Raw genomic sequence first — 14,970 nt, 5'->3', positions numbered from 1 at the left:
ATAATTAATAAAATTATGGTTAATTACTCTGAAATTATGTCTCTAGGACTTTTCATACATCATAACAGAAAGTAGAAGAGCCAAGAGTAGACCTGGGCCCTACATGAGGTTGGGCAGCAGACAATGCATACATACATATATACATACAGCAGACAATGCACACATACACAGGTACATACATATGTACGTACATACGTACATACCTACTCCCTACCAGGAGCCTGAACAGAGGCACATTACAGATGTACTTGCTCTCAACCTGGTGGCTCTAGGGGAAAGTTACTGAGCCCTGGGTTTCAGGCTCCAGCAATGATATAGCAGTGGTGTAATCCAAGAGATGGTACAGAAGAGAGAGGAAGGGAATAATTATTTATTAAGTACCTACTATATGCCAGGTGCTTCACAAATTTGATCCTCACAACCCTATGAGGAAGGTGCTATTACTATCCTCATTTTACATTGATGAAAGTGAAGAAGATAGAAGTTAAGTGACATGCCCAGCGTCACATAGCTAAGAATTATTTGAAGCTGGATTTGAACTCAGGTCCAACAATCTATCCACTGCTCCATCTAGCTTTGTCTACTTCCTTGTTGTAGTTGTGGTTGTAGTTTGTCCATTTTGGAACAGGACCATGACATCAGGAAGGTGATGTCATGACTTGCAAGTGAATTGAATTTAAATGAGGGAGGGCAGTGCAGAGTCACCAGCCTCACTCTCTTCTCTAGAGCCACCTGGGTCCAGTAGCCAAACAGAGATCAGGATGACTGGAGATCGCCTCAGATGCAGTGGGTGACCTTGGCCTTTTAAAGCTAAGGTCTTTCCCACAGCTCAGTTTGTCTGAGGCAGTACCCATTCAGTAATTAAGGTTAGGTAAGAAATGAGGCAAAAAAAAATGGCCTCTTTTATCTAGTCAAAAAAAAATCTTCTAGAAGGGGAAGACCCATAGGGTTGCTGGACAAAACAGAAACAGTTGCTATTTACATTCACTCTGAACCTTCAGAACCCAAACAATGACCAAGGTAAGCTTGGGCTGGGACCTCTTTGGTTGGCCAATCAGTGAGAGTCAAAGTAACTTAGGTTTAAGGCATGATCCTTAAAAAAGAACTCTAGCCTGTAAACCCCAAGTAGTAAACCCTGGTAGCCAGGAAGTGAATAACTACCAGGCCTTACAAACAGAATCCAGCCTAGGTGACATCTTGCCTTTAGGAAATAAGCCCCTGCCTGTCCTTGGAACTTTCCATTAGAATTTAGGGTGAGCCAGTTTATGAAGGGGAAAACCTTCCTTCTGGATGAGTGATAACAGTTCCTGGGTCAAGGATCCGTCATACAGTCCAGTTCCAGGGCTGAATGAGTAGCATTGGACTGACCCACTGTGAAGAGGACAAAACCTGAACTTTGAACTTTGCTGCTGGGAGCTATTCGAATAGTATAGGTGCAGTGGAAAAACATTTGGCTCTTTAGAATTCCCAAGTTCATTTCCTTCCACATGGAGCCAAACTCCTTAGGGTAGTACCCTTTAATTGGAGGCATTACATGTCTCTTGAGTGAACAAGACGCTTAAGATTTCAAGTGGAGCCTCTTTAGCCACCCCAAGTTCATTTTCTTCCCAGGGGGAATCCAAGCCTGTAGGGAATACAGTAAGAATGAAGGCCTCTGGGGCAGAAATTGGGACTCCCTCAAATGTTAGGGAATTGCTTCTCTAGCAATCCAAAATTTGTTTCCCTTCTAGGGAGAGTTCAAATTAGAGTAGTACAATGAGTCTAAGGGACAGAAGAGGGCTCTGGGGAAAGATGAGAATCAAATTATTTCAGTTCTTTATGGATGACTATGAATACCTTATGTTTTTTGTATTCTGTTTGTATGTGAAATAAAGGCTGTCCTGTGCCTGAAATCCATTGTTACCTTGAATGCTTGCATAGATCTGGGGGTTCCCTTTATCCATATCTATGGAGACCTAAACAAGACTTAAATTCTAAGAGTTCTCAAAGGAAACTCTTTGTAAGGCAAAATGAGCCAAAGAGATAAGATTTTTGTAAGACCTCTACCAAGATTTAAATTAGTCTGTGTAAGCCCAGAGAGCTTGGGGTTCTGGCCCACAGGGGACATACAAAGTGAGATTAGAGGTCTCTAAGGCTCTATAAAATTTTTCACAACACCTAATTTAGCTAATTTCTACCAACCTGCAGGAATTAAACATTTGCTCAAGATCATTGACCCAATTTTCTAAGCACTTATTTGCAGCTGTTTAAGAATTTTTCCTATTGCCTAAAGTGAGGCAAAATCATAGACTGTTAAAGCTGAAAGAGACTTTGAGGTCTTCTAGTCCACTTTTGCAGGTGAAAAAAATGAAGCCAAAAGCCATGAGGAGGCTCGTTAAGAATTGAAGAGCAAGTTAGAGAGAAGGCCAGGGATGTTACTCCTGTTGAGAGCACTGAACCCGACCCAAATCCCACCTTAGATATTGACTATCTGTGTGACCTTGGGCAAGGCACTTAACTGTCATGAGTCTTGTTTTTTTCTTACTTGGAAAATGAGGGAGTGGCCTCTGAACTCTGGTCTGCAGAAAGAATATGAAAAAGGTAAGGTGGCCATGTTGAAATCAGAGCAGACAAGCTAGACCATTCAAGGAGACAACCCTCTCAGCTGCTTCTTCATTTTTCTTTCTCTCCAGGCACAAATATCACCCAAGTAGATCATTAATGACAAAAGGAACATAATAAAGGAATGTCCTTTGTCTCTTTGAGACAAAGAGATGTGTTTTACAGATAAAGTGATTTGGGTGTAATATTTTTGCTTAGGATCCCAGAGTTCTATATTTTCTGCTTATAATAACTAATTAAAAAACTAACATTTATGTGGCACTTATTATGTCTCAGGCACTATGCTAAGCGCTTTACAAATATTATCTCACTTGAGCCTCACACCAGCCTGGGGAGGTAGGTGCTCTTATTATCCCCATTTTAAGGAAGACAAAACTGAGGCAAAAAGAGGTTAAGTGACTTGCCCAGGATCACACAGAGGCTAATTTTGAACTTGAGTCTTCTGTACCCCAAGCTCAGTGCTTTATCCATTGCACCATGTCATTGCCCCTAGTTTTGTTTTTTCACATTTCTATTAGTTCAAGCACTCAATACATTTAGTACACAAGACCTCTTATTCTCTGGGTTGTTTTCAAGGTGCAGAGATCAAAATACGGAGTTTTGATTGGTTGGTTTTCTTTTGAGTAGCTCTAGGCCTCATCTCTATAAAATTCATGAGAATTAGATGCCAGAATGTCCTTTTAGAACACTGCTGTTTACTATTGAAGTGATGCTTCTATGATGGCTCTGAAAGTTTAATGTCATCGATCAACTACAGCAAAGCCCTGTGAAAACACTCACTAGAAATGAAGCTGGAAGAGTGGATTTTATTGAATCCGTTTGCCTCCGTTGATATAGCCTCATATGACACTGACCTCTGTCACCAGAATTCCAATCATGGCTTTTATTTTCAGAGCTTTGGCTGACATCTCTTCTTCCTTTGAAACAGAAGGCCACCTTCTTATGGGCTGTCATTAAATGCATCCAGCATAGTGGGCAGGAGGGGACACACACACAGTAAAAGCTTTATGTAACAATAAAGACTATTTATTTAGTGAGGGAGTGTGGCACATTACTGCCCTGTGATATCTGGCTATGGCATTCTGTCATACATTTTACGCTGAGAATTACAATTGATTTACAAAGTCAGAGACATCCCGTCTCGTAACATCTGCTCTGATTTATACATGATATCAGCCCTAGTTAAAAGTGAAATGAGCACCTGATGGAGAAAATTTGCTATTCAAAAGATTTTCTAACCATATTAGCTAAAAGTGGGGGGATAAATATTGTATGGGAAAAGCCGGAAACTGGAACAGGCTCCTTTATTCCTGTAAAACTGCTCCAGCCTAACACCACTCTAGAAATTACTGCGGGACCCATGGGAGTGAGCACAAAAAGGACAAAACTCAGCGACGAACTCAAAGGCAATGAAAGATTACATTAGCTCTCAGTCTTCCTGGTGCATATACATGCACATACACTTTCACACACATGGAGATAGTCTTTTTTTAAATTTTTTAAAAAAAATTATTTTAGACTCAAACACTAGAATACAAGTAGAGACATGAAACAAAAACATATCATAAACTTAAAAATTGAAACTAAATACAAGTAAGAAAGGGGGGGAAAGTATGTCATGTACATGGTGGAACACAAGAGAGGATTCAAAATATGCAACAAATTTTCATTTCAAGAAAGCCTGTATGATAAATACTACATGTTGTGTTGAGAACTGTCCATCTTTTCTTTGCTTCTTTGTAAGTTTTCTTTTGTTCTCTTTTGCATACTTTTTTACTTTGTTCTTTTTTCCCTCCCTGAGAGGCATTCTTGCCAAAGGGTTAGCCTAGCACATATATGCATGTAGAAAGTGTATATAGAAATATACATACAAACATATACAGACACACATAGAATAGATAAGCAATTAAAGCTTTAAGATGCACTAAGAGTTTTGGGATGCCTTATTTACAGGACAGAAGGTTTTATAAATGCAAATGAATGCAAACCCACACCTAAATAAGGTAACACCTTTAGTCCCCTCTGTACCTTAGCACACAGGTACTCTTTGCTCACTACTAGGCTAACCCTTTTGCAAAACTGATTCTGTATTATACTAATGAATATGGAGATGCCAGATGACTCTGTATCAGTAGCTGAAGCAGTCAGAGAAGAATCATTTTCTGGTATCTGTGGTGAGTATTCAGAAGTTTTAGCCAAAAAGTCAAGGATACCTAGATGGCTCAGTGATAGAGTGCTGGGTCTGGAGTCAGGAAGACCTGAGTTCAAATTTGACCTCAGATACTAGCTGTGTGACCCTAGACAAGTCACTTAACCTCTGTTTGCTTTAAAACACTGGAGAAGGAATTGGCAAACCACTCCAGTATCTGCTAAGAAAACCCCATGGACAATATTGGCATGCTATGGTACATGGGGTAACAAAAAGTTAGATACAACTGAACAAGACAAAAAGTCAATACCAAATAACTGAAGGAAAGGCTGTTTAAAGTTCTGTTTTTGTTGAGTCACTCTGGGAGATATTTTTTTTTCCAATTAATCAACATAGCCATGTTACATAAGTCCATCTGCACTTTGGGTCTTGTATGACACAATCCCATAACTTTAATTCCAGTGGCAGAAACCTACCTTGGCCAGGCTTCCTGGTTTCTAGCAAAGATTAGGTGTTATAGTAAAAATTAAGGAAAGACAGGTATAAAGTAGCATCCAAAATATAGTCAATTAGTCAATAAACATTTATTATGCACCTACTATGTGCCAGGTACTGTGCTAAACACCGTGCTAAAACTCATTTTATTTAAAAGTATTTTCATAAATTTAATTGGAGAGGGTTTAAACAAGCCTTGAGACATCATCCCATTAGTAATTCAATAGAGACTCCTGTTATTAAATGTGGAGGTACATGTTTGTTGTGGTTTATCATTAAAATGCCCATCTCTGGGCAATCCTCCCAGGTTATGGGAAAATGAGCTCAGTTTTAAAGAATCAGATAATATATCTCAGAGGCTAAATCTGTAGGACATGTAATCATCCTCACCTATCCCCTCTTGGATGCACCCTGTGTGTGTCTTGATTCCTAAGCAGTACAGGACCCTATTGTAGACAACCAGGACAAGACAAATACGTGACAAGAGCTCTTGTCTATTCTCTCCAGAGGCAGAGCACACAGGGCTGTAAACATCACCCCCAGGGAGGCAGAAGGGAAAACCCTAGACCACCTACACCGCTGCAAGCTTCTGAGAATCTTGTATCCCAGCTACTTCCCCATCATCTCACAAATACTATCTCATTTCATTCTCACAACAAACCTGGGAGGTGAGTGTTCTTATTATCCTCTTTTTACAGATAAGGAAACTGAGACAGGTGCAGGTTAAATGATTTGCCCAGGTAGTAATTATCTGAGGCCAGATTTTAACTCAATTCACTGTGGTACCCAGCTGCTTCTTTTTTTAATAGATATACATACACACATGTATCTATAAACATACATGTATGTATTTATATCTGCACTTGCTCCTCTCTCTCACTAGATTTAAGCTCCTTTTGAGTAGACATCATTTCATTCTTTTACTTAGTCTTACAGAGTACCAGGCACAAAGTAGATGCCTAATAAATACTTTTTGATTGATTGAAACGAGACTAATTAGACCAACCTGCAGGGGCAGCAAGGTGGCAGAGTGGATAGGGTGCTGAGCCTGGAGTCTTCCTGAGTTCAAATCTGGCCTCACACATTAGCTAGGTGACTCTGGACAAGTCATTCAACCCTATTTGCCTCAGTTTCCTCATATGTAAAATGAGCCGGAGAAGGAAATGGCAAAGCACTCCAGTATCTTTGCCAAGAAAGCCTGAAATGGATTCATGAAGAGTCGGGCATGACTGAACAGCAACAAGAACAACCACAATAACAAGACAGCCACTGTAGAACCAGCTCTTATCAGGTGCTACCATCCCTAGCAATCTGACCCATTTAGCATTATTTATAAGGTCCAATATTAGTGAATGAGCGAATAAATCATTTATTAAGTATTTACAGTGTGCAAAGCACTGCACTAGGCCTTGGGGATCCAAATGGAAAATGAGATAGCTCTCAAGGAGCTCACATCCTAATGAGGGAAAGCTCACAAATAGGAGGTTTCAGCTTCAAGTCAAATGGAAAGGTCCCAGGATTCTTAGTATACAGCAACAGAGAAGATGGCCATGCCTCTTCTTCAATGTCCTTTCTACTGATAAAATCACTACAATTCTGATGTCAAACCATTTGATCGTGCCATGGACTTTGGGGGCCAGAGCTTTCTTTTCTGGGTCTTCAGTAGTTGGGGCTGTTCCAGGAGGGTGCTAGGGGTGCTAGGCTGGACACATTTCTTCCAAAGTTATTCCAAAGGCTCTTGGGTACAGAGTCCTTGGGATGTCTCTGTTGGCGCCTAAGGGAAGGTGGTGGACAAAGTGGGGGTGGTCATTTGCCCTGGCTGCCACATGCTGCCTCTCATTACTCCCTCAGGGTGTCTCACTGCTCCAGCCAGGCTGGCTTACTGCATTGTGGGTAGCCTTTGGTTAACAGTTGGTGGGGAAGGCTGGCTCTCTCTCCACAAGAGTCACTCCTCTGGATGATGGCAGTGAGGCCTGGGCTAGAAACAGGACCATGTTCTGAGCCCATGTGTCTATTGGTAGCAGCTAGTCACCAGAAGCCGCTGGTGGGGATGAGGAAGGTGGGCCCCTTCTCTGCAACAATTCTTTCCCTCAATAGAGGTAGAAGGGACACTAGAGATGATCTAGTTCAACCCTCTCAATTTATAAAAGAGGAAGTAAGGAAGTGAGGACAAATGACTTGCCCAGGGTCACAGAGGCAAGAGTCAGGATTCAAACCCAGGCCCTCTTTCCATTGAACTGCCCTACCTCTTTCACAGGTGTTTCTCACAACCATGAGGCAAGCATTTAGTGTGTCCCCATCTACTAATCCACACTCTCCTAGGAGCACTAAACACTCCTAGGACATGCTTCTTCTTAGTCTAAGGTGGACAGATCCTGGGCAAACATGCAGATTCACAGAATGGATAGACTGGAGGAGGGCTGGTAGACCAAGAAGGTGTAGGATGACATGGTAACTTCTGAGTTACCTGCTGTAATGGTAATCAGGGTGGGGCTTTTTTTTTTTTTTTTACTGTTTTCTGTTTTGGAATACTAAGGCAATCAAGTACCTTTGATGAGTCTTGCCTCTCAAGTGTAATAGCAAGCAAAGTGAGACGTTTTTTTGTTCAAATGCTTCTCAGCACTGAGGTAATCAAGTGCCTTTGATTAGTCTTGCCTTTGTTTCCATGGGGAGTCTTTGATTGAATCAAGAGTCTTTGATGACCTGCTTAAGAAACAAGAAAGCCCCAGGCCTTGAGAAGTAGGTACTAAGCCCCAGGGCCTTGAGAGGGGTATATATGATAGGAGGTTGGCGTTTTGTTTGGGGCTCTCATTCACTGGAAGAATGTCCTGTGATTTGACCAGACTAAACTCTGAGTAGCCATCACAGAGCCCCCCAGATTTGAAAATCCAGATGTTGATGCTTCTCTCTTTGGTAACTGTATGTATTGCTATAGTTAGACGGTCGGAAGCCTGTCTACTGGTTTTTGTTTATTTGCTCTGTTTATATAATGTATGCTTGTAATTTCTGTTTGTATGCTTTCTGAAGTTCAGGGTGCTGGCTCTTTCCCCTGGACTAAGTGAATGATATACATATGTTTAATTAAAGTAAGATTGCAAATCCCTTAAAGTTGCTTTCCTTTGAAAAGCAGATCAGAGGACCTGTGCTAGTAGCCCTACTGTGTGCTAGTTATTGCTCTTTCATCTCCATAGCAGCAGCTAGCAACATTGTTGTTACACAGACATTCTTCTCCACAATAATCTGTCTGTCTCGTCTGGGCACATCTACATCCAGCCCAGCCTCATTAGAGGAGCCTTTGAGGCTCATTCTTATAGGCAAAGGCTAACTGCCCCTCAGTGAGCAGAGGAACTCGGCTAAGTGGTTAGTTTCTCTCTGCCCCAAACTCACATCCCTTGTGATCTCTGGATCTCCCCTGCCTCACAGTAGGATCCACTGATTGCTGCTAGGTGGTTGTTTTGAAACCAATTTCAAGGGTACCCAGAATGACTACCTAATTAACCTGAAGCAGTGCAAACAAGGGCAGCTAGGTGGTGTGGTGGTTAGAGCACCAGGCCTGGAGTCAGCAAGACCTGAGTTCAAATCTGGACTCAGAGACTTACAAGCTGGGTGACTTTGGTAAATCACTTAACCCTGTTTGCCTCAGCTTTCTCATCTGTAAGATGAGCTGGAGAAGGAAATGGCAAACCACTCCAGTATCTTTGTCAAGAAAATCCCAAATGGGGTCATGAAGAGTTAGACATGACTGAAAATGACTGAACAGCAATGCAAAAATGGAGCTTTATTTCAGGGGGCATATTCACAACTGGGCAGGGTCCCTGGTCCATTCTTTTTATGTCTTAGATTTGTCTGAGTCCTGGGATGGAGCACTTAAGCTCTTACACTGATATCTTACACTTATATAATTCACTTATCTGGCTTACCTCAATGGTAAGTCTCTCCCTCATCCCCACCACCCCAACCTGATACTTTTAAATGTGGAGTAAACACACAGTCCCCTGGCCTTGCCCTGGGCACTTATAAGCCTCCAAGGACCCACCTGGTGGTGGGTGTGGATTCAGTCAAGAGCCTGTGAGCATCCTGGTGTTTTAGGGTATTTCTCTGTGGGACTGTGAGGGACTCATATGATTGACAACTACATGGGGACATTTAACTGTGTGATGCTGGTTCAGGGATGTCTCTGGTGGAGGGGACACAACATAAGCTGGCCCCTATAATGTCAAAAAGCCAGCTGGAGACATCAGCAGCCAATACTGCTGCTGTTCTAGACTTGCAGGCTGAAGAGCATGGAACAAAAGGCCAAAGTGCTGCATCATGGTGACATAATTAAAGATATCAGCTTTTTTTTTTCCAGTGCTCTTGAGGAAGCTTTGTGATCAGTACAAGGTTTGACCCTCGAGATCATTATGGAACTCTTTGGTTGGTGATAACAGCAAGAATATCAGGGCTCAACTGGTATCAGGAACCCAGTCTGGCTAAGCCTAATTAAGGGTCAGAAGGGTCAGGCCTGCAGAGCTGCCCAGGGCCTTCAAAACCAGTCTGCTTCCCGGAGAAGTCATCAGCATCAATTGTCTCTGAGCCTCTTGCCCTGACATCCTAGACATTGTTTTATGATTGCTCCTGACCTACTACTGACCTGGATTCTTATCTCAGCTTTGGTGACCTGGCTTCCTTCAAGACCCAGCTAAAAAAATCCCTCCTTCCACAAGAAGTCTTTCCCTATCCCTCTTAATGCCAGTGCCTTCCCTCTACTGATTACTGCCTATTTGTCCTGTATGTAGCTTGTTTGTCCATGTCTGCCTGTCTGCATAAGGGAGCTCATTGGACTGTGAGAGCCTTGACTGTCTCTCACCTTTCACTGTATCTTTAGCACTGAGCATAGAGTATCTGGCACACAGTAGGTGCTTAATAAATGTTTATTGACTGAACCCCTTTTCTTTCTTAGTTGGATCCCTACTTCCTAAAGAAATGGCTTTTGAGTCACAGATCCCATCCAGTCTGCAGATATCATTATATCTTCAACTCTTCCCCTCCTTGCTGTAAGACATTGCATGATGATACTAGCCGGCATTTAGATAGCATTGTCAAGTTTTACACACACACACACACACACACACACACACACGCATGCATGCACGCACGCACACACACATACACATATGTAATGTATATATATATATAATATGTGTGTATGTATGTATACATTAATATACAGCATTTATATATACATTATCTCATTTGTTCTCCCAATAATTTTGTGAGATAGAAGCTATTATTACCCCCATTAGGAAACTGAGACTCACATAAATCAAGCGATTTCCTCAGGCTCATCTAGCTAATGAGATTCTAAGGCAGAATCTGAATCCAGATCTTTGTGTCCCAAGGTTCAATGCTCTATTCACTATATCATGCTGCCTCCCAGCCAGCAGAAAAAACACATATACTGTTCTACAAGATCATAGCTCTAGAATTAGAAAATCCCTCTGAGGTCATCTAATCCATCTAAATCCATCCTTTTACTGATGAGGAAACAGGGGACCAGGAAAGTTAAGTGGGGTTTCCCAAGGTCACAGAGGTACTAAGTGTCAGAGGCAGAAATTGAACTCAATTCCTCTGACGCCAGAGCTGTTGTTCTTTCTTCTCTACTGTATCATCTCTCCATGATGCCTCATTATGGGCTATGGCAGTCACGGAATTCTGCTGTCCACCTCTATGTGGTGCTAATGTGATCAAAGATCCTCCCCACCTGTTCAGTAGGCCTCAGGTGGAGCTAGTTAAGGGAAGCCTGATTAGGAGAGGCTTGCTTGTAGGCAGGCCCACACCCTTTTGCTACTAGGTGCTAAGCCCCAGGCCTAAACAAGGTACATATACTCTGTGGGAAGCCATTAAACTTAGACTGGAGAGCTGTGGAGACTAGAGAGGTACAGAGAAAAGAGAGCTGCAAAGAAGAGAGAACTGTGAGAGAAACAAAGAACTAGAAGGGACGGAGAGTCAGAGAAAGAGAGAAGTGGAAGGGCTCTGAGAACTGCAGGAGGAGAGAATACAGGCAAGCAGATGGTTAGGATTCGTGAGTGAGTGTTTAAGGAAAGGCCCTAACAGAAGGAAAGTTACAGGATGGCTTGGCTCTTTGCTGTGATACTGTGTTTTAATCTCCTTGCTGTTACATTGAGGTGGACTTACTGGTTTTGGAATACAATTACTGCTATGTCGAATTGGGGTTATTGGTTCTGGGATTTGATCTTCTGGTGTCTGAATAAATATTTTACTTCTTCTGCTTTCTGTACAGAGAGTCTTTTATACTTTGTGATTCTGAACTATACAGGCATATTCATGGTCACCATCAATATCATGAATCTTGCCTTACTGATAGACTCTACTGTCCCTGTTAGTCCCTGGAAACTAGAATTCCCTTAGAATGCAACAAAGTACATCCCTGTCCATTTTTATTCTGCAGCTAACACTATATTTGAGCAATTGGGGCCTCACCACCGTCAAGCATTCTGTGGCTAGGCACAGACTCAATCCTGCGAGGTGAAACAGAGGAGAGGAGAAGCAATGATTTACCTTTATCATAACGGATGACCATAGACCCAGAAGTCAAAATCTGTTCAACATTCCAAACATATCTAGTGACACCAGATGTCTTTTCCCAGTAAGGAACAAAGGGAGTTCAGCAATGGTTGATTTTTAAGAAAGGAAAATGTAAAATTGAGTAGGGACAGGAAGCCTTGAAGGCCTTGCTGTTTCACGGACAGATACATCATGGAATACATGTGTATTATCTCAGGTGGAGTGAATGCTGAAAGCATTGATGCCAAGGCCTAAGCAAATGAGCCTAGAGTTTCCAGTTTCACATTTCTCTTCTATCTCTTGAATACTCAGTATATAGGTACATAACAAGACACATTTTTTTCAGACGTGACTAATGTAGGAATTTATTTTGCTTGACTAGTAATAATGATTAGAAAAACAAAGAAAGAAGCACTGACGAAACATTTAAAAAATAGAAAAGGCATCAGAAGAAATTTCAGAAAGGGACATAGATAAGCAGAACAGGGTTGTTACTATCATGTTAAACAAGATATATACTTGAAAAACCAAACTGTACATAATAGAAGTCGTAGTTTCATATACAATTCTCTTCTTCTGTTCTTTTTTGTATATGGAATGTTCATGCTTGTTAGGTTCATAAAAATTTTAATATATAGGGCCAATGCAAATATTTATACCCTCATGACTTTGGAATCTGCAGAGAGATTGCTAGTTCACCAACACTTGGAATATGAAAATGATCCATTTCCCAGCAAATTAGTTGACTAGCTTCTTCTATGCCCCAATTTTGGTTTAACAGATGGCTGTTGTCCACATGAAGGGTTGTTATCTCATCAAAGCAATGTTTAATGGAAGAAAAAAGACTTCCTATGCCCATTTTTGTCTGTCGCTTCTCTGCTGATTGCATGGTCAGTTCATCATCAAATATGTGACCACCACCCTTGAAGCCCTAGAAAGCAAGGTCTCCATACCATACTGGAAAATTCCAGAGGCAATAGAAATTCTGAACTGAAGACATTTACTTAGGAATTCCCCTGGATGACTGAAGATTATTTATGTACCTGCAGTAACAACACCGGCAGTTGATAAGCTTTGGCAAGGTTAAGTTTTACAAAGACCTTCCTTCCTGAGGCCTCCGCCTCATCAAGATCCAGAAGGAGTTGCTTGACTGAAGGCACTGGTTGTGGGGGCTGCTTAAGTGCTTTGTCAAAAATACATTTGCAAAAATGATAATAATAATACATTTGTAGTCTCCAGCAGCCTCACCGGATCATCGGGCATCACTACATCATTAGTATAGCCCACAGAGTACATGTAACTAATTTGAGGACATCTCATTTGATTCACTGCACAAGGTCCTCAACTGTGTCCTTATTGTAAAAGGTACATGTCTAGCTTTTAAGTGAATTGGTGTAATGGCTGGACTCTGAAGGAATGACATCAGCTCCCATTTCCTCAGAGAACATCCTTGTCAACTGGTTATTTTAATGGCACATATGCTTTGGAAACTGATTTCTAGTGGTGGGAATCAATTTCTTCCTAAGAGGTTTTTGTGCTCTCTTATTCCTTCCCTTCCCTTGCTTCTCTCTGAGGGTACTGTATTGTCTTTTAGTTCCCAGAATATCAGTGGGTAATCTGGAAGGATGTATGCTTTACGTGATTCAATGTCAAGGCCTCCATGAAGCTTTCTCTGATCTTTCTGGTCAGCACTGACCTATCCTTTCATAATCTTAAACAGCACTTTATTTTCCAACTTTATAATGCAGTTAGTTACCATGTAATATTGTGCATAATAGTTATCTATGTTTCCTTTTTAAAAGTTTTATAAAATTTTTATTTTTAGTTCCTTCTCCCATCCATTTAGAAGGCAAGAAATATGTGTACACACATATGTACATATAACATGCATATAACATATATGCATATATGTACACATAACTATATACAGTCATACGAAACATATTTCCACATTGTTATATTGTAAGAGGTAAAAAACAAGAAACATGAAATTTAAAAATGCTTCAATCTGCCTCAAGAATTCATTATCTCTCTTTCGAAGTGGATGGCATTTTTCATCATGAGTCCTTTGGAATTGTCATGGGTCATTGTACTGATCAGAGTAGAGTAGCTACGTCTTTCACAGTTGATTATTATTACAATATTGCTATTCCTGTGTATAATGTTCTCCTGGTTCTGCTCACTTCACTTAGTATCAGTTCATATAAGTCTCTCCAGATTTTTTCTGAAACCATGCCCTCTTACAGCAAAATAGTATTCCATCTCATCCACATACTACAACTTGTCAGTCATTCCCTAGTTTGATGGGCATCACCTTAGTTTCCAGTTCTTTGCAAACATGAAAAGAGCTGTTATATTTTTGTACATACGGATTTGTGTTTCCTTATTAACCATGCCAATAGAATGTATGTTGAGTATGACTTATAAATGTTTGTGGACTGAGGAAGCTGAATGTTGCAATTGCTGACATTCATGATTACCTTTGCAAATACAAGAATCCATTGTGTGTGTATAACCCTGGGCAGGTTGCTTAACTTTATTTGCCTCAGTTTCCTCATCTGTAAAATGAGCTAGAGAAGAAATGTTGACCTTTTTTTTAAAAAAAAGCATTTGATTTAAAGGCTTTCCTCTGACAAGATATAAAAGTTATTCAAGATTGTTTAAAAAATATGAGATATAATCTTTTTTGTTGCCCATCTGATTATTAATATCAGACAAAGCAGAAAAGGAAAATGTGTACTCACTGAAAGTGAGAATTCAGCACAAAGTCCAAATTAACCAGAGATTCCTTAAAGATGAAGGGTCCTCTAGATGCTCCCATTTGTGGGTGACATTGTATAACTTCATTAAGCCCTAGAACTTTTGAAAGTCTCATAAATGGGATTTATAATCACTTGCAACAATTTGCCAAACTATCCACACAGGAAAAACCAAGTGGATTAAAAATGCTTATTGTCCAGACTATGATATTCAATTAGATGAGTAACGTATAGAGCTTTTATATTAGTGTATTGGATAAACACTGCAGATGGACAATAAGGAGCCCACAATTGAATGGGAGGAAGAATACGGACTGGTTGCCTTTGGGAAATTTCAAAGTTCTTTAATAAACCCAACCTTGAAATAAAAGCATTTTTTTTAAAGTACCAGATTCCTGC

This window comes from Trichosurus vulpecula, chromosome 1 (assembly GCF_011100635.1).
Source record: "Trichosurus vulpecula isolate mTriVul1 chromosome 1, mTriVul1.pri, whole genome shotgun sequence".
In the NCBI taxonomy this organism is placed as follows: Eukaryota; Metazoa; Chordata; class Mammalia; order Diprotodontia; family Phalangeridae; genus Trichosurus; species Trichosurus vulpecula.
The sequence above is the reverse complement of the archived record's forward strand: the minus strand, read 5'-3'. Positions refer to the sequence as shown.